This window comes from Phyllobates terribilis, unplaced genomic scaffold (genome assembly GCF_046119375.1).
Source record: "Phyllobates terribilis strain yellow unplaced genomic scaffold, ASM4611937v1 Scaffold_40__1_contigs__length_11209783, whole genome shotgun sequence".
Classification (NCBI taxonomy): Eukaryota; Metazoa; Chordata; class Amphibia; order Anura; family Dendrobatidae; genus Phyllobates; species Phyllobates terribilis.
Genome location: NW_027362800.1, coordinates 3625797 through 3648162, shown reverse-complemented (window position 1 = coordinate 3648162; position 22366 = coordinate 3625797). Strand labels below are relative to the sequence as shown.

Sequence of the window (22366 nt, the reverse complement as noted above, 5' to 3'; positions counted from 1 at the left end):
GGTTGACAGCATGTCTTCTTAACGGGAGTCCAGGTGGCCATCTCCACAAATGGACTTTTCAGAATCCTTGGGTGGCACCGTAGTCGGAAACCAATTCTGGTTATCGCTTCTCGGCCTTTTGGCTAAGCTCAAGTGTAGTATCTGTTCTTATCAGTTTAATATCTGATACGTCCCCTATCTGGGGACCATATATTAAATGGATTTTTAGAACAGGGAGATGGAAAAAGAGCTTGCTCTGTCCACTCCACGCATTGACCTGGTATTGCAGTATCTCCAGGACCGGTGCACCCCTTCTTTAATGCAGTTTCTAAAATCAGAAAGAATTGAATTCAATGCTTTTTGTTCATTTTGCTTGTTTGTCGGATTTTGGGATGGACTCTTTGGCTTTGCTTTTCTTCTCCTCATTGGATTTTTCATGTTAAAAGTTGCAGAAACCAGATGACAAGCTCATTTTGGTTCAACTTCAGCAACTGTGCATTGCATTGCCATGTAATGTAATGTAATGCAATGCTATCTATCTAGCTCTCCCTCTATACTTCCTTTTGGATAAACAGACATATTAGGCAAGCATTTTGGAGCTTTCACCTAAATAACTACAGGTGGTGAGATAAGCTGCACAATATAATTGACCTTTCAGTATATTGTTGCACACACACCATCTATTTAGCAAATGCCCTTGTTATCAACAGCAGCCTTTTAAACTCACCTGAGCTAACAGGTATGTGAGCTGGTTACTCTGCTGCGCTTAAAATTTCTTTTTTGGTTTGCTACAATGCCTTTTCTGAAACGTTGTCTCCCTCTGCTGGAACACTGACTTCTTTCATTTAATGCCTGCAGACTATAAAAGAGAAACCAACCCAAAAAGTTTGGTTGATTAGTCTGTGGCATTCTTTTAAACTGTTGCTTATGGCGGTCTCTGTGAGCTTCTCAGTGACATTCAGCCATCCAGGTATCCCGCCTGCAGTAGACGGAATGTGGCAATGGAACGCTGGCTGCGCGTGTCATAATAGGCTCTGAGCCTTTATATACCTGCGCACAGCAGCAGCCACCTTCAGTCTGCTGCTGGACAGCCAGCAGCAGCAGCAGCAGGAGAGGTAATTAATCAGCAACCCTCCTGCTAAGGGTAGACAGCTGCTCGTTCCACCCCCCCCCCCCGCCTTAATTGGTTCTCCTCCCTTCCAACGGTGTTGAGGCGGGTGGGAACAGCCGGGGGTTGAGGGTACTGTGCTAAAAGAGGTGGAGTTATGCAGATCTAAAACGCGTGGATTGCAGCAGCAGCAAGCCGAAAAGTGCAGGCATGTGAGGGATCTAGAGGTTGACAGCATGTCTTCTTAACGGGAGTCCAGGTGGCCATCTCCACAAATGGACTTTTCAGAATCCTTGGGTGGCACCGTAGTCGGAAACCAATTCTGGTTATCGCTTCTCGGCCTTTTGGCTAAGATCAAGTGTAGTATCTGTTCTTATCAGTTTAATATCTGATACGTCCCCTATCTGGGGACCATATATTAAATGGATTTTTAGAACAGGGAGATGGAAAAAGAGCTTGCTCTGTCCACTCCACGCATTGACCTGGTATTGCAGTATCTCCAGGACCGGTGCACCCCTTCTTTAATGCAGTTTCTAAAATCAGAAAGAATTGAATTCAATGCTTTTTGTTCATTTTGCTTGTTTGTCGGATTTTGGGATGGACTCTTTGGCTTTGCTTTTCTTCTCCTCATTGGATTTTTCATGTTAAAAGTTGCAGAAGCCAGATGACAAGCTCATTTTGGTTCAACTTCAGCAACTGTGCATTGCATTGCCATGTAATGTAATGTAATGCAATGCTATCTATCTAGCTCTCCCTCTATACTTCCTTTGGATAAACAGACATATTAGGCAAGCATTTTGGAGCTTTCACCTAAATAACTACAGGTGGTGAGATAAGCTGCACAATATAATTGACCTTTCAGTATATTGTTGCACACACACCATCTATTTAGCAAATGCCCTTGTTATCAACAGCAGCCTTTTAAACTCACCTGAGCTAACAGGTATGTGAGCTGGTTACTCTGCTGCGCTTAAAATTTCTTTTTTGGTTTGCTACAATGCCTTTTCTGAAACGTTGTCTCCCTCTGCTGGAACACTGACTTCTTTCATTTAATGCCTGCAGACTATAAAAGAGAAACCAACCCAAAAAGTTTGGTTGATTAGTCTGTGGCATTCTTTTAAACTGTTGCTTATGGCGGTCTCTGTGAGCTTCTCAGTGACATTCAGCCATCCAGGTATCCCGCCTGCAGTAGACGGAATGTGGCAATGGAACGCTGGCTGCGCGTGTCATAATAGGCTCTGAGCCTTTATATACCTGCGCACAGCAGCAGCCACCTTCAGTCTGCTGCTGGACAGCCAGCAGCAGCAGCAGCAGGAGAGGTAATTAATCAGCAACCCTCCTGCTAAGGGTAGACAGCTGCTCGTTCCACCCCCCCCCCCCGCCTTAATTGGTTCTCCTCCCTTCCAACGGTGTTGAGGCGGGTGGGAACAGCCGGGGGTTGAGGGTACTGTGCTAAAAGAGGTGGAGTTATGCAGATCTAAAACGCGTGGATTGCAGCAGCAGCAAGCCGAAAAGTGCAGGCATGTGAGGGATCTAGAGGTTGACAGCATGTCTTCTTAACGGGAGTCCAGGTGGCCATCTCCACAAATGGACTTTTCAGAATCCTTGGGTGGCACCGTAGTCGGAAACCAATTCTGGTTATCGCTTCTCGGCCTTTTGGCTAAGCTCAAGTGTAGTATCTGTTCTTATCAGTTTAATATCTGATACGTCCCCTATCTGGGGACCATATATTAAATGGATTTTTAGAACAGGGAGATGGAAAAAGAGCTTGCTCTGTCCACTCCACGCATTGACCTGGTATTGCAGTATCTCCAGGACCGGTGCACCCCTTCTTTAATGCAGTTTCTAAAATCAGAAAGAATTGAATTCAATGCTTTTTGTTCATTTTGCTTGTTTGTCGGATTTTGGGATGGACTCTTTGGCTTTGCTTTTCTTCTCCTCATTGGATTTTTCATGTTAAAAGTTGCAGAAACCAGATGACAAGCTCATTTTGGTTCAACTTCAGCAACTGTGCATTGCATTGCCATGTAATGTAATGTAATGCAATGCTATCTATCTAGCTCTCCCTCTATACTTCCTTTTGGATAAACAGACATATTAGGCAAGCATTTTGGAGCTTTCACCTAAATAACTACAGGTGGTGAGATAAGCTGCACAATATAATTGACCTTTCAGTATATTGTTGCACACACACCATCTATTTAGCAAATGCCCTTGTTATCAACAGCAGCCTTTTAAACTCACCTGAGCTAACAGGTATGTGAGCTGGTTACTCTGCTGCGCTTAAAATTTCTTTTTTGGTTTGCTACAATGCCTTTTCTGAAACGTTGTCTCCCTCTGCTGGAACACTGACTTCTTTCATTTAATGCCTGCAGACTATAAAAGAGAAACCAACCCAAAAAGTTTGGTTGATTAGTCTGTGGCATTCTTTTAAACTGTTGCTTATGGCGGTCTCTGTGAGCTTCTCAGTGACATTCAGCCATCCAGGTATCCCGCCTGCAGTAGACGGAATGTGGCAATGGAACGCTGGCTGCGCGTGTCATAATAGGCTCTGAGCCTTTATATACCTGCGCACAGCAGCAGCCACCTTCAGTCTGCTGCTGGACAGCCAGCAGCAGCAGCAGCAGGAGAGGTAATTAATCAGCAACCCTCCTGCTAAGGGTAGACAGCTGCTCGTTCCACCCCCCCCCCCCGCCTTAATTGGTTCTCCTCCCTTCCAACGGTGTTGAGGCGGGTGGGAACAGCCGGGGGTTGAGGGTACTGTGCTAAAAGAGGTGGAGTTATGCAGATCTAAAACGCGTGGATTGCAGCAGCAGCAAGCCGAAAAGTGCAGGCATGTGAGGGATCTAGAGGTTGACAGCATGTCTTCTTAACGGGAGTCCAGGTGGCCATCTCCACAAATGGACTTTTCAGAATCCTTGGGTGGCACCGTAGTCGGAAACCAATTCTGGTTATCGCTTCTCGGCCTTTTGGCTAAGATCAAGTGTAGTATCTGTTCTTATCAGTTTAATATCTGATACGTCCCCTATCTGGGGACCATATATTAAATGGATTTTTAGAACAGGGAGATGGAAAAAGAGCTTGCTCTGTCCACTCCACGCATTGACCTGGTATTGCAGTATCTCCAGGACCGGTGCACCCCTTCTTTAATGCAGTTTCTAAAATCAGAAAGAATTGAATTCAATGCTTTTTGTTCATTTTGCTTGTTTGTCGGATTTTGGGATGGACTCTTTGGCTTTGCTTTTCTTCTCCTCATTGGATTTTTCATGTTAAAAGTTGCAGAAGCCAGATGACAAGCTCATTTTGGTTCAACTTCAGCAACTGTGCATTGCATTGCCATGTAATGTAATGTAATGCAATGCTATCTATCTAGCTCTCCCTCTATACTTCCTTTTGGATAAACAGACATATTAGGCAAGCATTTTGGAGCTTTCACCTAAATAACTACAGGTGGTGAGATAAGCTGCACAATATAATTGACCTTTCAGTATATTGTTGCACACACACCATCTATTTAGCAAATGCCCTTGTTATCAACAGCAGCCTTTTAAACTCACCTGAGCTAACAGGTATGTGAGCTGGTTACTCTGCTGCGCTTAAAATTTCTTTTTTGGTTTGCTACAATGCCTTTTCTGAAACGTTGTCTCCCTCTGCTGGAACACTGACTTCTTTCATTTAATGCCTGCAGACTATAAAAGAGAAACCAACCCAAAAAGTTTGGTTGATTAGTCTGTGGCATTCTTTTAAACTGTTGCTTATGGCGGTCTCTGTGAGCTTCTCAGTGACATTCAGCCATCCAGGTATCCCGCCTGCAGTAGACGGAATGTGGCAATGGAACGCTGGCTGCGCGTGTCATAATAGGCTCTGAGCCTTTATATACCTGCGCACAGCAGCAGCCACCTTCAGTCTGCTGCTGGACAGCCAGCAGCAGCAGCAGCAGGAGAGGTAATTAATCAGCAACCCTCCTGCTAAGGGTAGACAGCTGCTCGTTCCACCCCCCCCCCCCCGCCTTAATTGGTTCTCCTCCCTTCCAACGGTGTTGAGGCGGGTGGGAACAGCCGGGGGTTGAGGGTACTGTGCTAAAAGAGGTGGAGTTATGCAGATCTAAAACGCGTGGATTGCAGCAGCAGCAAGCCGAAAAGTGCAGGCATGTGAGGGATCTAGAGGTTGACAGCATGTCTTCTTAACGGTAGTCCAGGTGGCCATCTCCACAAATGGACTTTTCAGAATCCTTGGGTGGCACCGTAGTCGGAAACCAATTCTGGTTATCGCTTCTCGGCCTTTTGGCTAAGATCAAGTGTAGTATCTGTTCTTATCAGTTTAATATCTGATACGTCCCCTATCTGGGGACCATATATTAAATGGATTTTTAGAACAGGGAGATGGAAAAAGAGCTTGCTCTGTCCACTCCACGCATTGACCTGGTATTGCAGTATCTCCAGGACCGGTGCACCCCTTCTTTAATGCAGTTTCTAAAATCAGAAAGAATTGAATTCAATGCTTTTTGTTCATTTTGCTTGTTTGTCGGATTTTGGGATGGACTCTTTGGCTTTGCTTTTCTTCTCCTCATTGGATTTTTCATGTTAAAAGTTGCAGAAGCCAGATGACAAGCTCATTTTGGTTCAACTTCAGCAACTGTGCATTGCATTGCCATGTAATGTAATGTAATGCAATGCTATCTATCTAGCTCTCCCTCTATACTTCCTTTTGGATAAACAGACATATTAGGCAAGCATTTTGGAGCTTTCACCTAAATAACTACAGGTGGTGAGATAAGCTGCACAATATAATTGACCTTTCAGTATATTGTTGCACACACACCATCTATTTAGCAAATGCCCTTGTTATCAACAGCAGCCTTTTAAACTCACCTGAGCTAACAGGTATGTGAGCTGGTTACTCTGCTGCGCTTAAAATTTCTTTTTTGGTTTGCTACAATGCCTTTTCTGAAACGTTGTCTCCCTCTGCTGGAACACTGACTTCTTTCATTTAATGCCTGCAGACTATAAAAGAGAAACCAACCCAAAAAGTTTGGTTGATTAGTCTGTGGCATTCTTTTAAACTGTTGCTTATGGCGGTCTCTGTGAGCTTCTCAGTGACATTCAGCCATCCAGGTATCCCGCCTGCAGTAGACGGAATGTGGCAATGGAACGCTGGCTGCGCGTGTCATAATAGGCTCTGAGCCTTTATATACCTGCGCACAGCAGCAGCCACCTTCAGTCTGCTGCTGGACAGCCAGCAGCAGCAGCAGCAGGAGAGGTAATTAATCAGCAACACTCCTGCTAAGGGTAGACAGCTGCTCGTTCCACCCCCCCCCCCGCCTTAATTGGTTCTCCTCCCTTCCAACGGTGTTGAGGCGGGTGGGAACAGCCGGGGGTTGAGGGTACTGTGCTAAAAGAGGTGGAGTTATGCAGATCTAAAACGCGTGGATTGCAGCAGCAGCAAGCCGAAAAGTGCAGGCATGTGAGGGATCTAGAGGTTGACAGCATGTCTTCTTAACGGGAGTCCAGGTGGCCATCTCCACAAATGGACTTTTCAGAATCCTTGGGTGGCACCGTAGTCGGAAACCAATTCTGGTTATCGCTTCTCGGCCTTTTGGCTAAGATCAAGTGTAGTATCTGTTCTTATCAGTTTAATATCTGATACGTCCCCTATCTGGGGACCATATATTAAATGGATTTTTAGAACAGGGAGATGGAAAAAGAGCTTGCTCTGTCCACTCCACGCATTGACCTGGTATTGCAGTATCTCCAGGACCGGTGCACCCCTTCTTTAATGCAGTTTCTAAAATCAGAAAGAATTGAATTCAATGCTTTTTGTTCATTTTGCTTGTTTGTCGGATTTTGGGATGGACTCTTTGGCTTTGCTTTTCTTCTCCTCATTGGATTTTTCATGTTAAAAGTTGCAGAAGCCAGATGACAAGCTCATTTTGGTTCAACTTCAGCAACTGTGCATTGCATTGCCATGTAATGTAATGTAATGCAATGCTATCTATCTAGCTCTCCCTCTATACTTCCTTTTGGATAAACAGACATATTAGGCAAGCATTTTGGAGCTTTCACCTAAATAACTACAGGTGGTGAGATAAGCTGCACAATATAATTGACCTTTCAGTATATTGTTGCACACACACCATCTATTTAGCAAATGCCCTTGTTATCAACAGCAGCCTTTTAAACTCACCTGAGCTAACAGGTATGTGAGCTGGTTACTCTGCTGCGCTTAAAATTTCTTTTTTGGTTTGCTACAATGCCTTTTCTGAAACGTTGTCTCCCTCTGCTGGAACACTGACTTCTTTCATTTAATGCCTGCAGACTATAAAAGAGAAACCAACCCAAAAAGTTTGGTTGATTAGTCTGTGGCATTCTTTTAAACTGTTGCTTATGGCGGTCTCTGTGAGCTTCTCAGTGACATTCAGCCATCCAGGTATCCCGCCTGCAGTAGACGGAATGTGGCAATGGAACGCTGGCTGCGCGTGTCATAATAGGCTCTGAGCCTTTATATACCTGCGCACAGCAGCAGCCACCTTCAGTCTGCTGCTGGACAGCCAGCAGCAGCAGCAGCAGGAGAGGTAATTAATCAGCAACCCTCCTGCTAAGGGTAGACAGCTGCTCGTTCCACCCCCCCCCCCCGCCTTAATTGGTTCTCCTCCCTTCCAACGGTGTTGAGGCGGGTGGGAACAGCCGGGGGTTGAGGGTACTGTGCTAAAAGAGGTGGAGTTATGCAGATCTAAAACGCGTGGATTGCAGCAGCAGCAAGCCGAAAAGTGCAGGCATGTGAGGGATCTAGAGGTTGACAGCATGTCTTCTTAACGGGAGTCCAGGTGGCCATCTCCACAAAGGGACTTTTCAGAATCCTTGGGTGGCACCGTAGTCGGAAACCAATTCTGGTTATCGCTTCTCGGCCTTTTGGCTAAGATCAAGTGTAGTATCTGTTCTTATCAGTTTAATATCTGATACGTCCCCTATCTGGGGACCATATATTAAATGGATTTTTAGAACAGGGAGATGGAAAAAGAGCTTGCTCTGTCCACTCCACGCATTGACCTGGTATTGCAGTATCTCCAGGACCGGTGCACCCCTTCTTTAATGCAGTTTCTAAAATCAGAAAGAATTGAATTCAATGCTTTTTGTTCATTTTGCTTGTTTGTCGGATTTTGGGATGGACTCTTTGGCTTTGCTTTTCTTCTCCTCATTGGATTTTTCATGTTAAAAGTTGCAGAAGCCAGATGACAAGCTCATTTTGGTTCAACTTCAGCAACTGTGCATTGCATTGCCATGTAATGTAATGTAATGCAATGCTATCTATCTAGCTCTCCCTCTATACTTCCTTTTGGATAAACAGACATATTAGGCAAGCATTTTGGAGCTTTCACCTAAATAACTACAGGTGGTGAGATAAGCTGCACAATATAATTGACCTTTCAGTATATTGTTGCACACACACCATCTATTTAGCAAATGCCCTTGTTATCAACAGCAGCCTTTTAAACTCACCTGAGCTAACAGGTATGTGAGCTGGTTACTCTGCTGCGCTTAAAATTTCTTTTTTGGTTTGCTACAATGCCTTTTCTGAAACGTTGTCTCCCTCTGCTGGAACACTGACTTCTTTCATTTAATGCCTGCAGACTATAAAAGAGAAACCAACCCAAAAAGTTTGGTTGATTAGTCTGTGGCATTCTTTTAAACTGTTGCTTATGGCGGTCTCTGTGAGCTTCTCAGTGACATTCAGCCATCCAGGTATCCCGCCTGCAGTAGACGGAATGTGGCAATGGAACGCTGGCTGCGCGTGTCATAATAGGCTCTGAGCCTTTATATACCTGCGCACAGCAGCAGCCACCTTCAGTCTGCTGCTGGACAGCCAGCAGCAGCAGCAGCAGGAGAGGTAATTAATCAGCAACCCTCCTGCTAAGGGTAGACAGCTGCTCGTTCCACCCCCCCCCGCCTTAATTGGTTCTCCTCCCTTCCAACGGTGTTGAGGCGGGTGGGAACAGCCGGGGGTTGAGGGTACTGTGCTAAAAGAGGTGGAGTTATGCAGATCTAAAACGCGTGGATTGCAGCAGCAGCAAGCCGAAAAGTGCAGGCATGTGAGGGATCTAGAGGTTGACAGCATGTCTTCTTAACGGGAGTCCAGGTGGCCATCTCCACAAATGGACTTTTCAGAATCCTTGGGTGGCACCGTAGTCGGAAACCAATTCTGGTTATCGCTTCTCGGCCTTTTGGCTAAGATCAAGTGTAGTATCTGTTCTTATCAGTTTAATATCTGATACGTCCCCTATCTGGGGACCATATATTAAATGGATTTTTAGAACAGGGAGATGGAAAAAGAGCTTGCTCTGTCCACTCCACGCATTGACCTGGTATTGCAGTATCTCCAGGACCGGTGAACCCCTTCTTTAATGCAGTTTCTAAAATCAGAAAGAATTGAATTCAATGCTTTTTGTTCATTTTGCTTGTTTGTCGGATTTTGGGATGGACTCTTTGGCTTTGCTTTTCTTCTCCTCATTGGATTTTTCATGTTAAAAGTTGCAGAAGCCAGATGACAAGCTCATTTTGGTTCAACTTCAGCAACTGTGCATTGCATTGCCATGTAATGTAATGTAATGCAATGCTATCTATCTAGCTCTCCCTCTATACTTCCTTTTGGATAAACAGACATATTAGGCAAGCATTTTGGAGCTTTCACCTAAATAACTACAGGTGGTGAGATAAGCTGCACAATATAATTGACCTTTCAGTATATTGTTGCACACACACCATCTATTTAGCAAATGCCCTTGTTATCAACAGCAGCCTTTTAAACTCACCTGAGCTAACAGGTATGTGAGCTGGTTACTCTGCTGCGCTTAAAATTTCTTTTTTGGTTTGCTACAATGCCTTTTCTGAAACGTTGTCTCCCTCTGCTGGAACACTGACTTCTTTCATTTAATGCCTGCAGACTATAAAAGAGAAACCAACCCAAAAAGTTTGGTTGATTAGTCTGTGGCATTCTTTTAAACTGTTGCTTATGGCGGTCTCTGTGAGCTTCTCAGTGACATTCAGCCATCCAGGTATCCCGCCTGCAGTAGACGGAATGTGGCAATGGAACGCTGGCTGCGCGTGTCATAATAGGCTCTGAGCCTTTATATACCTGCGCACAGCAGCAGCCACCTTCAGTCTGCTGCTGGACAGCCAGCAGCAGCAGCAGCAGGAGAGGTAATTAATCAGCAACCCTCCTGCTAAGGGTAGACAGCTGCTCGTTCCACCCCCCCCCCGCCTTAATTGGCTCTCCTCCCTTCCAACGGTGTTGAGGCGGGTGGGAACAGCCGGGGGTTGAGGGTACTCTGCTAAAAGAGGTGGAGTTATGCAGATCTAAAACGCGTGGATTGCAGCAGCAGCAAGCCGAAAAGTGCAGGCATGTGAGGGATCTAGAGGTTGACAGCATGTCTTCTTAACGGGAGTCCAGGTGGCCATCTCCACAAATGGACTTTTCAGAATCCTTGGGTGGCACCGTAGTCGGAAACCAATTCTGGTTATCGCTTCTCGGCCTTTTGGCTAAGATCAAGTGTAGTATCTTTAGAAAAGGCGGTTTTGGATGTTGGCCGCCCTAGTAGATTGATACATTATGCACACTGGGGTTTAGGCGCTTGTTAGTACGCCAGGTGGCTAATATAGTCATCTGGTGGAAAGCATGGCCCCCCAGGATCGACGCCATTGGGCCGGGGAAGATCGAAAGCCCGAAGTGTGAAGTGCCCCAGGAGTGGTGACCCTGGGGTGCCTTAACTCACTGGGATTGGGAACCCCACTTGAGTTTATGGCACATTTGCACAAGCACTTCAAATTTTCTTTCTTCGCACACACCCTTATTCCGGGCCTTCTGGCCTTAGGATGGGGAATTTTTCAATTCCCGGTCGAAGGTCCGGGCAGTATTATACTGTGAAACCTTCACTATTTATTTAATTTCTTTGTCACTGTGTGTCCACTTATTCACGTGTGTCACGTCCTACTAGGATTTTGTCGGGATGCGGTTCCCTTACGGGTTCCTCTCTTGGCAGGTCTAGGGGGGGAGTGTGTGGCCATCAGGTTCCGCTCCCCCCTGAACCCCCCTGGCTCTCCTCTTTCGGGAGGAGAGCGTTGTTTGCTCCCCTCTTCCGGGAGGGGAGCACAGTCTTTGGCTCCCAGTGCCTTGCTCGGGTGAGAACTCGGGCAGGTGCTGGGGGTAAGATTGGGTCGCCTCTGGCTTCGGCTGGAGGTGGCTTTTTGTCCCTGTTCCTCGCTGTGGCCTTTTGGCTCGGAGGGACGGGGAATGGTTTGGGGGACCCTTCTCCTTTTGGAGAGGGTTTCAAGAAGACCAGCATCCTAGTGCACTTTTTTTGTGGCACTTGTCACTTTTTTAAGCGCACTCGGGTTTTGTATACGAATTCGGGCTTTCGATAAAAAAAAAAAAAATCTGTTCTTATCAGTTTAATATCTGATACGTCCCCTATCTGGGGACCATATATTAAATGGATTTTTAGAACAGGGAGATGGAAAAAGAGCTTGCTCTGTCCACTCCACGCATTGACCTGGTATTGCAGTATCTCCAGGACCGGTGCACCCCTTCTTTAATGCAGTTTCTAAAATCAGAAAGAATTGAATTCAATGCTTTTTGTTCATTTTGCTTGTTTGTCGGATTTTGGGATGGACTCTTTGGCTTTGCTTTTCTTCTCCTCATTGGATTTTTCATGTTAAAAGTTGCAGAAGCCAGATGACAAGCTCATTTTGGTTCAACTTCAGCAACTGTGCATTGCATTGCCATGTAATGTAATGTAATGCAATGCTATCTATCTAGCTCTCCCTCTATACTTCCTTTTGGATAAACAGACATATTAGGCAAGCATTTTGGAGCTTTCACCTAAATAACTACAGGTGGTGAGATAAGCTGCACAATATAATTGACCTTTCAGTATATTGTTGCACACACACCATCTATTTAGCAAATGCCCTTGTTATCAACAGCAGCCTTTTAAACTCACCTGAGCTAACAGGTATGTGAGCTGGTTACTCTGCTGCGCTTAAAATTTCTTTTTTGGTTTGCTACAATGCCTTTTCTGAAACGTTGTCTCCCTCTGCTGGAACACTGACTTCTTTCATTTAATGCCTGCAGACTATAAAAGAGAAACCAACCCAAAAAGTTTGGTTGATTAGTCTGTGGCATTCTTTTAAACTGTTGCTTATGGCGGTCTCTGTGAGCTTCTCAGTGACATTCAGCCATCCAGGTATCCCGCCTGCAGTAGACGGAATGTGGCAATGGAACGCTGGCTGCGCGTGTCATAATAGGCTCTGAGCCTTTATATACCTGCGCACAGCAGCAGCCACCTTCAGTCTGCTGCTGGACAGCCAGCAGCAGCAGCAGCAGGAGAGGTAATTAATCAGCAACCCTCCTGCTAAGGGTAGACAGCTGCTCATTCCACCCCCCCCCCCGCCTTAATTGGTTCTCCTCCCTTCCAACGGTGTTGAGGCGGGTGGGAACAGCCGGGGGTTGAGGGTACTGTGCTAAAAAAGGTGGAGTTATGCAGATCTAAAACGCGTGGATTGCAGCAGCAGCAAGCCGAAAAGTGCAGGCATGTGAGGGATCTAGAGGTTGACAGCATGTCTTCTTAACGGGAGTCCAGGTGGCCATCTCCACAAATGGACTTTTCAGAATCCTTGGGTGGCACCGTAGTCGGAAACCAATTCTGGTTATCGCTTCTCGGCCTTTTGGCTAAGATCAAGTGTAGTATCTGTTCTTATCAGTTTAATATCTGATACGTCCCCTATCTGGGGACCATATATTAAATGGATTTTTAGAACAGGGAGATGGAAAAAGAGCTTGCTCTGTCCACTCCACGCATTGACCTGGTATTGCAGTATCTCCAGGACCGGTGCACCCCTTCTTTAATGCAGTTTCTAAAATCAGAAAGAATTGAATTCAATGCTTTTTGTTCATTTTGCTTGTTTGTCGGATTTTGGGATGGACTCTTTGGCTTTGCTTTTCTTCTCCTCATTGGATTTTTCATGTTAAAAGTTGCAGAAGCCAGATGACAAGCTCATTTTGGTTCAACTTCAGCAACTGTGCATTGCATTGCCATGTAATGTAATGTAATGCAATGCTATCTATCTAGCTCTCCCTCTATACTTCCTTTTGGATAAACAGACATATTAGGCAAGCATTTTGGAGCTTTCACCTAAATAACTACAGGTGGTGAGATAAGCTGCACAATATAATTGACCTTTCAGTATATTGTTGCACACACACCATCTATTTAGCAAATGCCCTTGTTATCAACAGCAGCCTTTTAAACTCACCTGAGCTAACAGGTATGTGAGCTGGTTACTCTGCTGCGCTTAAAATTTCTTTTTTGGTTTGCTACAATGCCTTTTCTGAAACGTTGTCTCCCTCTGCTGGAACACTGACTTCTTTCATTTAATGCCTGCAGACTATAAAAGAGAAACCAACCCAAAAAGTTTGGTTGATTAGTCTGTGGCATTCTTTTAAACTGTTGCTTATGGCGGTCTCTGTGAGCTTCTCAGTGACATTCAGCCATCCAGGTATCCTGCCTGCAGTAGACGGAATGTGGCAATGGAACGCTGGCTGCGCGTGTCATAATAGGCTCTGAGCCTTTATATACCTGCGCACAGCAGCAGCCACCTTCAGTCTGCTGCTGGACAGCCAGCAGCAGCAGCAGCAGGAGAGGTAATTAATCAGCAACCCTCCTGCTAAGGGTAGACAGCTGCTCGTTCCACCCCCCCCCCCGCCTTAATTGGTTCTCCTCCCTTCCAACGGTGTTGAGGCGGGTGGGAACAGCCGGGGGTTGAGGGTACTGTGCTAAAAAAGGTGGAGTTATGCAGATCTAAAACGCGTGGATTGCAGCAGCAGCAAGCCGAAAAGTGCAGGCATGTGAGGGATCTAGAGGTTGACAGCATGTCTTCTTAACGGGAGTCCAGGTGGCCATCTCCACAAATGGACTTTTCAGAATCCTTGGGTGGCACCGTAGTCGGAAACCAATTCTGGTTATCGCTTCTCGGCCTTTTGGCTAAGATCAAGTGTAGTATCTGTTCTTATCAGTTTAATATCTGATACGTCCCCTATCTGGGGACCATATATTAAATGGATTTTTAGAACAGGGAGATGGAAAAAGAGCTTGCTCTGTCCACTCCACGCATTGACCTGGTATTGCAGTATCTCCAGGACCGGTGCACCCCTTCTTTAATGCAGTTTCTAAAATCAGAAAGAATTGAATTCAATGCTTTTTGTTCATTTTGCTTGTTTGTCGGATTTTGGGATGGACTCTTTGGCTTTGCTTTTCTTCTCCTCATTGGATTTTTCATGTTAAAAGTTGCAGAAGCCAGATGACAAGCTCATTTTGGTTCAACTTCAGCAACTGTGCATTGCATTGCCATGTAATGTAATGTAATGCAATGCTATCTATCTAGCTCTCCCTCTATACTTCCTTTTGGATAAACAGACATATTAGGCAAGCATTTTGGAGCTTTCACCTAAATAACTACAGGTGGTGAGATAAGCTGCACAATATAATTGACCTTTCAGTATATTGTTGCACACACACCATCTATTTAGCAAATGCCCTTGTTATCAACAGCAGCCTTTTAAACTCACCTGAGCTAACAGGTATGTGAGCTGGTTACTCTGCTGCACTTAAAATTTCTTTTTTGGTTTGCTACAATGCCTTTTCTGAAACGTTGTCTCCCTCTGCTGGAACACTGACTTCTTTCATTTAATGCCTGCAGACTATAAAAGAGAAACCAACCCAAAAAGTTTGGTTGATTAGTCTGTGGCATTCTTTTAAACTGTTGCTTATGGCGGTCTCTGTGAGCTTCTCAGTGACATTCAGCCATCCAGGTATCCCGCCTGCAGTAGACGGAATGTGGCAATGGAACGCTGGCTGCGCGTGTCATAATAGGCTCTGAGCCTTTATATACCTGCGCACAGCAGCAGCCACCTTCAGTCTGCTGCTGGACAGCCAGCAGCAGCAGCAGCAGGAGAGGTAATTAATCAGCAACCCTCCTGCTAAGGGTAGACAGCTGCTCGTTCCACCCCCCCCCCCCCCGCCTTAATTGGTTCTCCTCCCTTCCAACGGTGTTGAGGCGGGTGGGAACAGCCGGGGGTTGAGGGTACTGTGCTAAAAGAGGTGGAGTTATGCAGATCTAAAACGCGTGGATTGCAGCAGCAGCAAGCCGAAAAGTGCAGGCATGTGAGGGATCTAGAGGTTGACAGCATGTCTTCTTAACGGGAGTCCAGGTGGCCATCTCCACAAATGGACTTTTCAGAATCCTTGGGTGGCACCGTAGTCGGAAACCAATTCTGGTTATCGCTTCTCGGCCTTTTGGCTAAGATCAAGTGTAGTATCTGTTCTTATCAGTTTAATATCTGATACGTCCCCTATCTGGGGACCATATATTAAATGGATTTTTAGAACAGGGAGATGGAAAAAGAGCTTGCTCTGTCCACTCCACGCATTGACCTGGTATTGCAGTATCTCCAGGACCGGTGCACCCCTTCTTTAATGCAGTTTCTAAAATCAGAAAGAATTGAATTCAATGCTTTTTGTTCATTTTGCTTGTTTGTCGGATTTTGGGATGGACTCTTTGGCTTTGCTTTTCTTCTCCTCATTGGATTTTTCATGTTAAAAGTTGCAGAAGCCAGATGACAAGCTCATTTTGGTTCAACTTCAGCAACTGTGCATTGCATTGCCATGTAATGTAATGTAATGCAATGCTATCTATCTAGCTCTCCCTCTATACTTCCTTTTGGATAAACAGACATATTAGGCAAGCATTTTGGAGCTTTCACCTAAATAACTACAGGTGGTGAGATAAGCTGCACAATATAATTGACCTTTCAGTATATTGTTGCACACACACCATCTATTTAGCAAATGCCCTTGTTATCAACAGCAGCCTTTTAAACTCACCTGAGCTAACAGGTATGTGAGCTGGTTACTCTGCTGCGCTTAAAATTTCTTTTTTGGTTTGCTACAATGCCTTTTCTGAAACGTTGTCTCCCTCTGCTGGAACACTGACTTCTTTCATTTAATGCCTGCAGACTATAAAAGAGAAACCAACCCAAAAAGTTTGGTTGATTAGTCTGTGGCATTCTTTTAAACTGTTGCTTATGGCGGTCTCTGTGAGCTTCTCAGTGACATTCAGCCATCCAGGTATCCCGCCTGCAGTAGACGGAATGTGGCAATGGAACGCTGGCTGCGCGTGTCATAATAGGCTCTGAGCCTTTATATACCTGCGCACAGCAGCAGCCACCTTCAGTCTGCTGCTGGACAGCCAGCAGCAGCAGCAGCAGGAGAGGTAATTAATCAGCAACCCTCCTGCTAAGGGTAGACAGCTGCTCGTTCCACCCCCCCCCCCGCCTTAATTGGTTCTCCTCCCTTCCAACGGTGTTGAGGCGGGTGGGAACAGCCGGGGGTTGAGGGTACTGTGCTAAAAAAGGTGGAGTTATGCAGATCTAAAACGCGTGGATTGCAGCAGCAGCAAGCCGAAAAGTGCAGGCATGTGAGGGATCTAGAGGTTGACAGCATGTCTTCTTAACGGGAGTCCAGGTGGCCATCTCCACAAATGGACTTTTCAGAATCCTTGGGTGGCACCGTAGTCGGAAACCAATTCTGGTTATCGCTTCTCGGCCTTTTGGCTAAGATCAAGTGTAGTATCTGTTCTTATCAGTTTAATATCTGATACGTCCCCTATCTGGGGACCATATATTAAATGGATTTTTAGAACAGGGAGATGGAAAAAGAGCTTGCTCTGTCCACTCCACGCATTGACCTGGTATTGCAGTATCTCCAGGACCGGTGCACCCCTTCTTTAATGCAGTTTCTAAAATCAGAAAGAATTGAATTCAATGCTTTTTGTTCATTTTGCTTGTTTGTCGGATTTTGGGATGGACTCTTTGGCTTTGCTTTTCTTCTCCTCATTGGATTTTTCATGTTAAAAGTTGCAGAAGCCAGATGACAAGCTCATTTTGGTTCAACTTCAGCAACTGTGCATTGCATTGCCATGTAATGTAATGTAATGCAATGCTATCTATCTAGCTCTCCCTCTATACTTCCTTTTGGATAAACAGACATATTAGGCAAGCATTTTGGAGCTTTCACCTAAATAACTACAGGTGGTGAGATAAGCTGCACAATATAATTGACCTTTCAGTATATTGTTGCACACACACCATCTATTTAGCAAATGCCCTTGTTATCAACAGCAGCCTTTTAAACTCACCTGAGCTAACAGGTATGTGAGCTGGTTACTCTGCTGCACTTAAAATTTCTTTTTTGGTTTGCTACAATGCCTTTTCTGAAACGTTGTCTCCCTCTGCTGGAACACTGACTTCTTTCATTTAATGCCTGCAGACTATAAAAGAGAAACCAACCCAAAAAGTTTGGTTGATTAGTCTGTGGCATTCTTTTAAACTGTTGCTTATGGCGGTCTCTGTGAGCTTCTCAGTGACATTCAGCCATCCAGGTATCCCGCCTGCAGTAGACGGAATGTGGCAATGGAACGCTGGCTGCGCGTGTCATAATAGGCTCTGAGCCTTTATATACCTGCGCACAGCAGCAGCCACCTTCAGTCTGCTGCTGGACAGCCAGCAGCAGCAGCAGCAGGAGAGGTAATTAATCAGCAACCCTCCTGCTAAGGGTAGACAGCTGCTCGTTCCACCCCCCCCCCCGCCTTAATTGGTTCTCCTCCCTTCCAACGGTGTTGAGGCGGGTGGGAACAGCCGGGGGTTGAGGGTACTGTGCTAAAAGAGGTGGAGTTATGCAGATCTAAAACGCGTGGATTGCAGCAGCAGCAAGCCGAAAAGTGCAGGCATGTGAGGGATCTAGAGGTTGACAGCATGTCTTCTTAACGGGAGTCCAGGTGGCCATCTCCACAAATGGACTTTTCAGAATCCTTGGGTGGCACCGTAGTCGGAAACCAATTCTGGTTATCGCTTCTCGGCCTTTTGGCTAAGATCAAGTGTAGTATCTGTTCTTATCAGTTTAATATCTGATACGTCCCCTATCTGGGGACCATATATTAAATGGATTTTTAGAACAGGGAGATGGAAAAAGAGCTTGCTCTGTCCACTCCACGCATTGACCTGGTATTGCAGTATCTCCAGGACCGGTGCACCCCTTCTTTAATGCAGTTTCTAAAATCAGAAAGAATTGAATTCAATGCTTTTTGTTCATTTTGCTTGTTTGTCGGATTTTGGGATGGACTCTTTGGCTTTGCTTTTCTTCTCCTCATTGGATTTTTCATGTTAAAAGTTGCAGAAGCCAGATGACAAGCTCATTTTGGTTCAACTTCAGCAACTGTGCATTGCATTGCCATGTAATGTAATGTAATGCAATGCTATCTATCTAGCTCTCCCTCTATACTTCCTTTTGGATAAACAGACATATTAGGCAAGCATTTTGGAGCTTTCACCTAAATAACTACAGGTGGTGAGATAAGCTGCACAATATAATTGACCTTTCAGTATATTGTTGCACACACACCATCTATTTAGCAAATGCCCTTGTTATCAACAGCAGCCTTTTAAACTCACCTGAGCTAACAGGTATGTGAGCTGGTTACTCTGCTGCGCTTAAAATTTCTTTTTTGGTTTGCTACAATGCCTTTTCTGAAACGTTGTCTCCCTCTGCTGGAACACTGACTTCTTTCATTTAATGCCTGCAGACTATAAAAGAGAAACCAACCCAAAAAGTTTGGTTGATTAGTCTGTGGCATTCTTTTAAACTGTTGCTTATGGCGGTCTCTGTGAGCTTCTCAGTGACATTCAGCCATCCAGGTATCCCGCCTGCAGTAGACGGAATGTGGCAATGGAACGCTGGCTGCGCGTGTCATAATAGGCTCTGAGCCTTTATATACCTGCGCACAGCAGCAGCCACCTTCAGTCTGCTGCTGGACAGCCAGCAGCAGCAGCAGCAGGAGAGGTAATTAATCAGCAACCCTCCTGCTAAGGGTAGACAGCTGCTCATTCCACCCCCCCCCCCCCGCCTTAATTGGTTCTCCTCCCTTCCAACGGTGTTGAGGCGGGTGGGAACAGCCGGGGGTTGAGGGTACTGTGCTAAAAGAGGTGGAGTTATGCAGATCTAAAACGCGTGGATTGCAGCAGCAGCAAGCCGAAAAGTGCAGGCATGTGAGGGATCTAGAGGTTGACAGCATGTCTTCTTAACGGGAGTCCAGGTGGCCATCTCCACAAATGGACTTTTCAGAATCCTTGGGTGGCACCGTAGTCGGAAACCAATTCTGGTTATCGCTTCTCGGCCTTTTGGCTAAGATCAAGTGTAGTATCTGTTCTTATCAGTTTAATATCTGATACGTCCCCTATCTGGGGACCATATATTAAATGGATTTTTAGAACAGGGAGATGGAAAAAGAGCTTGCTCTGTCCACTCCACGCATTGACCTGGTATTGCAGTATCTCCAGGACCGGTGCACCCCTTCTTTAATGCAGTTTCTAAAATCAGAAAGAATTGAATTCAATGCTTTTTGTTCATTTTGCTTGTTTGTCGGATTTTGGGATGGACTCTTTGGCTTTGCTTTTCTTCTCCTCATTGGATTTTTCATGTTAAAAGTTGCAGAAGCCAGATGACAAGCTCATTTTGGTTCAACTTCAGCAACTGTGCATTGCATTGCCATGTAATGTAATGTAATGCAATGCTATCTATCTAGCTCTCCCTCTATACTTCCTTTTGGATAAACAGACATATTAGGCAAGCATTTTGGAGCTTTCACCTAAATAACTACAGGTGGTGAGATAAGCTGCACAATATAATTGACCTTTCAGTATATTGTTGCACACACACCATCTATTTAGCAAATGCCCTTGTTATCAACAGCAGCCTTTTAAACTCACCTGAGCTAACAGGTATGTGAGCTGGTTACTCTGCTGCGCTTAAAATTTCTTTTTTGGTTTGCTACAATGCCTTTTCTGAAACGTTGTCTCCCTCTGCTGGAACACTGACTTCTTTCATTTAATGCCTGCAGACTATAAAAGAGAAACCAACCCAAAAAGTTTGGTTGATTAGTCTGTGGCATTCTTTTAAACTGTTGCTTATGGCGGTCTCTGTGAGCTTCTCAGTGACATTCAGCCATCCAGGTATCCCGCCTGCAGTAGACGGAATGTGGCAATGGAACGCTGGCTGCGCGTGTCATAATAGGCTCTGAGCCTTTATATACCTGCGCACAGCAGCAGCCACCTTCAGTCTGCTGCTGGACAGCCAGCAGCAGCAGCAGCAGGAGAGGTAATTAATCAGCAACCCTCCTGCTAAGGGTAGACAGCTGCTCGTTCCACCCCACCCCCCCCCGCCTTAATTGGTTCTCCTCCCTTCCAACGGTGTTGAGGCGGGTGGGAACAGCCGGGGGTTGAGGGTACTGTGCTAAAAGAGGTGGAGTTATGCAGATCTAAAACGCGTGGATTGCAGCAGCAGCAAGCCGAAAAGTGCAGGCATGTGAGGGATCTAGAGGTTGACAGCATGTCTTCTTAACGGGAGTCCAGGTGGCCATCTCCACAAATGGACTTTTCAGAATCCTTGGGTGGCACCGTAGTCGGAAACCAATTCTGGTTATCGCTTCTCGGCCTTTTGGCTAAGATCAAGTGTAGTATCTGTTCTTATCAGTTTAATATCTGATACGTCCCCTATCTGGGGACCATATATTAAATGGATTTTTAGAACAGGGAGATGGAAAAAGAGCTTGCTCTGTCCACTCCACGCATTGACCTGGTATTGCAGTATCTCCAGGACCGGTGCACCCCTTCTTTAATGCAGTTTCTAAAATCAGAAAGAATTGAATTCAATGCTTTTTGTTCATTTTGCTTGTTTGTCGGATTTTGGGATGGACTCTTTGGCTTTGCTTTTCTTCTCCTCATTGGATTTTTCATGTTAAAAGTTGCAGAAGCCAGATGACAAGCTCATTTTGGTTCAACTTCAGCAACTGTGCATTGCATTGCCATGTAATGTAATGTAATGCAATGCTATCTATCTAGCTCTCCCTCTATACTTCCTTTTGGATAAACAGACATATTAGGCAAGCATTTTGGAGCTTTCACCTAAATAACTACAGGTGGTGAGATAAGCTGCACAATATAATTGACCTTTCAGTATATTGTTGCACACACACCATCTATTTAGCAAATGCCCTTGTTATCAACAGCAGCCTTTTAAACTCACCTGAGCTAACAGGTATGTGAGCTGGTTACTCTGCTGCGCTTAAAATTTCTTTTTTGGTTTGCTACAATGCCTTTTCTGAAACGTTGTCTCCCTCTGCTGGAACACTGACTTCTTTCATTTAATGCCTGCAGACTATAAAAGAGAAACCAACCCAAAAAGTTTGGTTGATTAGTCTGTGGCATTCTTTTAAACTGTTGCTTATGGCGGTCTCTGTGAGCTTCTCAGTGACATTCAGCCATCCAGGTATCCCGCCTGCAGTAGACGGAATGTGGCAATGGAACGCTGGCTGCGCGTGTCATAATAGGCTCTGAGCCTTTATATACCTGCGCACAGCAGCAGCCACCTTCAGTCTGCTGCTGGACAGCCAGCAGCAGCAGCAGCAGGAGAGGTAATTAATCAGCAACCCTCCTGCTAAGGGTAGACAGCTGCTCGTTCCACCCCCCCCCCGCCTTAATTGGTTCTCCTCCCTTCCAACGGTGTTGAGGCGGGTGGGAACAGCCGGGGGTTGAGGGTACTGTGCTAAAAGAGGTGGAGTTATGCAGATCTAAAACGCGTGGATTGCAGCAGCAGCAAGCCGAAAAGTGCAGGCATGTGAGGGATCTAGAGGTTGACAGCATGTCTTCTTAACGGGAGTCCAGGTGGCCATCTCCACAAATGGACTTTTCAGAATCCTTGGGTGGCACCGTAGTCGGAAACCAATTCTGGTTATCGCTTCTCGGCCTTTTGGCTAAGATCAAGTGTAGTATCTGTTCTTATCAGTTTAATATCTGATACGTCCCCTATCTGGGGACCATATATTAAATGGATTTTTAGAACAGGGAGATGGAAAAAGTGCTTGCTCTGTCCACTCCACGCATTGACCTGGTATTGCAGTATCTCCAGGACCGGTGCACCCCTTCTTTAATGCAGTTTCTAAAATCAGAAAGAATTGAATTCAATGCTTTTTGTTCATTTTGCTTGTTTGTCGGATTTTGGGATGGACTCTTTGGCTTTGCTTTTCTTCTCCTCATTGGATTTTTCATGTTAAAAGTTGCAGAAGCCAGATGACAAGCTCATTTTGGTTCAACTTCAGCAACTGTGCATTGCATTGCCAT

At 45.4% G+C, this 22366-nt stretch overlaps 17 non-coding genes and 1 pseudogene across 17 annotated transcripts; all 18 read left to right on the top strand.

Annotated features, from left to right (window-relative positions):
- Nucleotides 1-102: 102 nt before the first annotated feature.
- Nucleotides 103-293, top strand: LOC141185536 (U2 spliceosomal RNA). The gene has a single exon (XR_012260190.1). It is a non-coding gene; the product is annotated as a U2 spliceosomal RNA (small nuclear RNA).
- Nucleotides 294-1415: 1122 nt separating this feature from the next.
- On the top strand, nucleotides 1416-1606 carry LOC141186932 (U2 spliceosomal RNA). Its single transcript, XR_012261165.1, has one exon. It is a non-coding gene; the product is annotated as a U2 spliceosomal RNA (small nuclear RNA).
- Nucleotides 1607-2727: 1121 nt separating this feature from the next.
- On the top strand, nucleotides 2728-2918 carry LOC141185535 (U2 spliceosomal RNA). The gene has a single exon (XR_012260189.1). It is a non-coding gene; the product is annotated as a U2 spliceosomal RNA (small nuclear RNA).
- Nucleotides 2919-4040: 1122 nt separating this feature from the next.
- LOC141186931 (U2 spliceosomal RNA) lies at nucleotides 4041-4231 on the top strand. Its single transcript, XR_012261164.1, has one exon. It is a non-coding gene; the product is annotated as a U2 spliceosomal RNA (small nuclear RNA).
- A 1123-nt stretch (nucleotides 4232-5354) lies between these two features.
- Nucleotides 5355-5545, top strand: LOC141186930 (U2 spliceosomal RNA). The gene has a single exon (XR_012261163.1). It is a non-coding gene; the product is annotated as a U2 spliceosomal RNA (small nuclear RNA).
- A 1121-nt stretch (nucleotides 5546-6666) lies between these two features.
- On the top strand, nucleotides 6667-6857 carry LOC141186929 (U2 spliceosomal RNA). The gene has a single exon (XR_012261162.1). It is a non-coding gene; the product is annotated as a U2 spliceosomal RNA (small nuclear RNA).
- Nucleotides 6858-7979: 1122 nt separating this feature from the next.
- Nucleotides 7980-8170, top strand: LOC141186928 (U2 spliceosomal RNA). Its single transcript, XR_012261161.1, has one exon. It is a non-coding gene; the product is annotated as a U2 spliceosomal RNA (small nuclear RNA).
- A 1119-nt stretch (nucleotides 8171-9289) lies between these two features.
- Nucleotides 9290-9480, top strand: LOC141184778 (U2 spliceosomal RNA). Its single transcript, XR_012259501.1, has one exon. It is a non-coding gene; the product is annotated as a U2 spliceosomal RNA (small nuclear RNA).
- A 1120-nt stretch (nucleotides 9481-10600) lies between these two features.
- Nucleotides 10601-10692, top strand: LOC141186296 (U2 spliceosomal RNA; annotated as a pseudogene).
- Nucleotides 10693-11481: 789 nt separating this feature from the next.
- On the top strand, nucleotides 11482-11667 carry LOC141185867 (U2 spliceosomal RNA). The gene has a single exon (XR_012260465.1). It is a non-coding gene; the product is annotated as a U2 spliceosomal RNA (small nuclear RNA).
- Nucleotides 11668-12788: 1121 nt separating this feature from the next.
- On the top strand, nucleotides 12789-12979 carry LOC141186927 (U2 spliceosomal RNA). Its single transcript, XR_012261160.1, has one exon. It is a non-coding gene; the product is annotated as a U2 spliceosomal RNA (small nuclear RNA).
- A 1121-nt stretch (nucleotides 12980-14100) lies between these two features.
- LOC141186926 (U2 spliceosomal RNA) lies at nucleotides 14101-14291 on the top strand. Its single transcript, XR_012261159.1, has one exon. It is a non-coding gene; the product is annotated as a U2 spliceosomal RNA (small nuclear RNA).
- A 1124-nt stretch (nucleotides 14292-15415) lies between these two features.
- Nucleotides 15416-15606, top strand: LOC141186925 (U2 spliceosomal RNA). Its single transcript, XR_012261158.1, has one exon. It is a non-coding gene; the product is annotated as a U2 spliceosomal RNA (small nuclear RNA).
- A 1121-nt stretch (nucleotides 15607-16727) lies between these two features.
- LOC141186924 (U2 spliceosomal RNA) lies at nucleotides 16728-16918 on the top strand. The gene has a single exon (XR_012261157.1). It is a non-coding gene; the product is annotated as a U2 spliceosomal RNA (small nuclear RNA).
- Nucleotides 16919-18039: 1121 nt separating this feature from the next.
- LOC141186921 (U2 spliceosomal RNA) lies at nucleotides 18040-18230 on the top strand. Its single transcript, XR_012261155.1, has one exon. It is a non-coding gene; the product is annotated as a U2 spliceosomal RNA (small nuclear RNA).
- Nucleotides 18231-19353: 1123 nt separating this feature from the next.
- Nucleotides 19354-19544, top strand: LOC141186920 (U2 spliceosomal RNA). The gene has a single exon (XR_012261154.1). It is a non-coding gene; the product is annotated as a U2 spliceosomal RNA (small nuclear RNA).
- Nucleotides 19545-20668: 1124 nt separating this feature from the next.
- Nucleotides 20669-20859, top strand: LOC141186919 (U2 spliceosomal RNA). The gene has a single exon (XR_012261153.1). It is a non-coding gene; the product is annotated as a U2 spliceosomal RNA (small nuclear RNA).
- Nucleotides 20860-21979: 1120 nt separating this feature from the next.
- On the top strand, nucleotides 21980-22170 carry LOC141184699 (U2 spliceosomal RNA). The gene has a single exon (XR_012259430.1). It is a non-coding gene; the product is annotated as a U2 spliceosomal RNA (small nuclear RNA).
- Nucleotides 22171-22366: the final 196 nt, after the last annotated feature.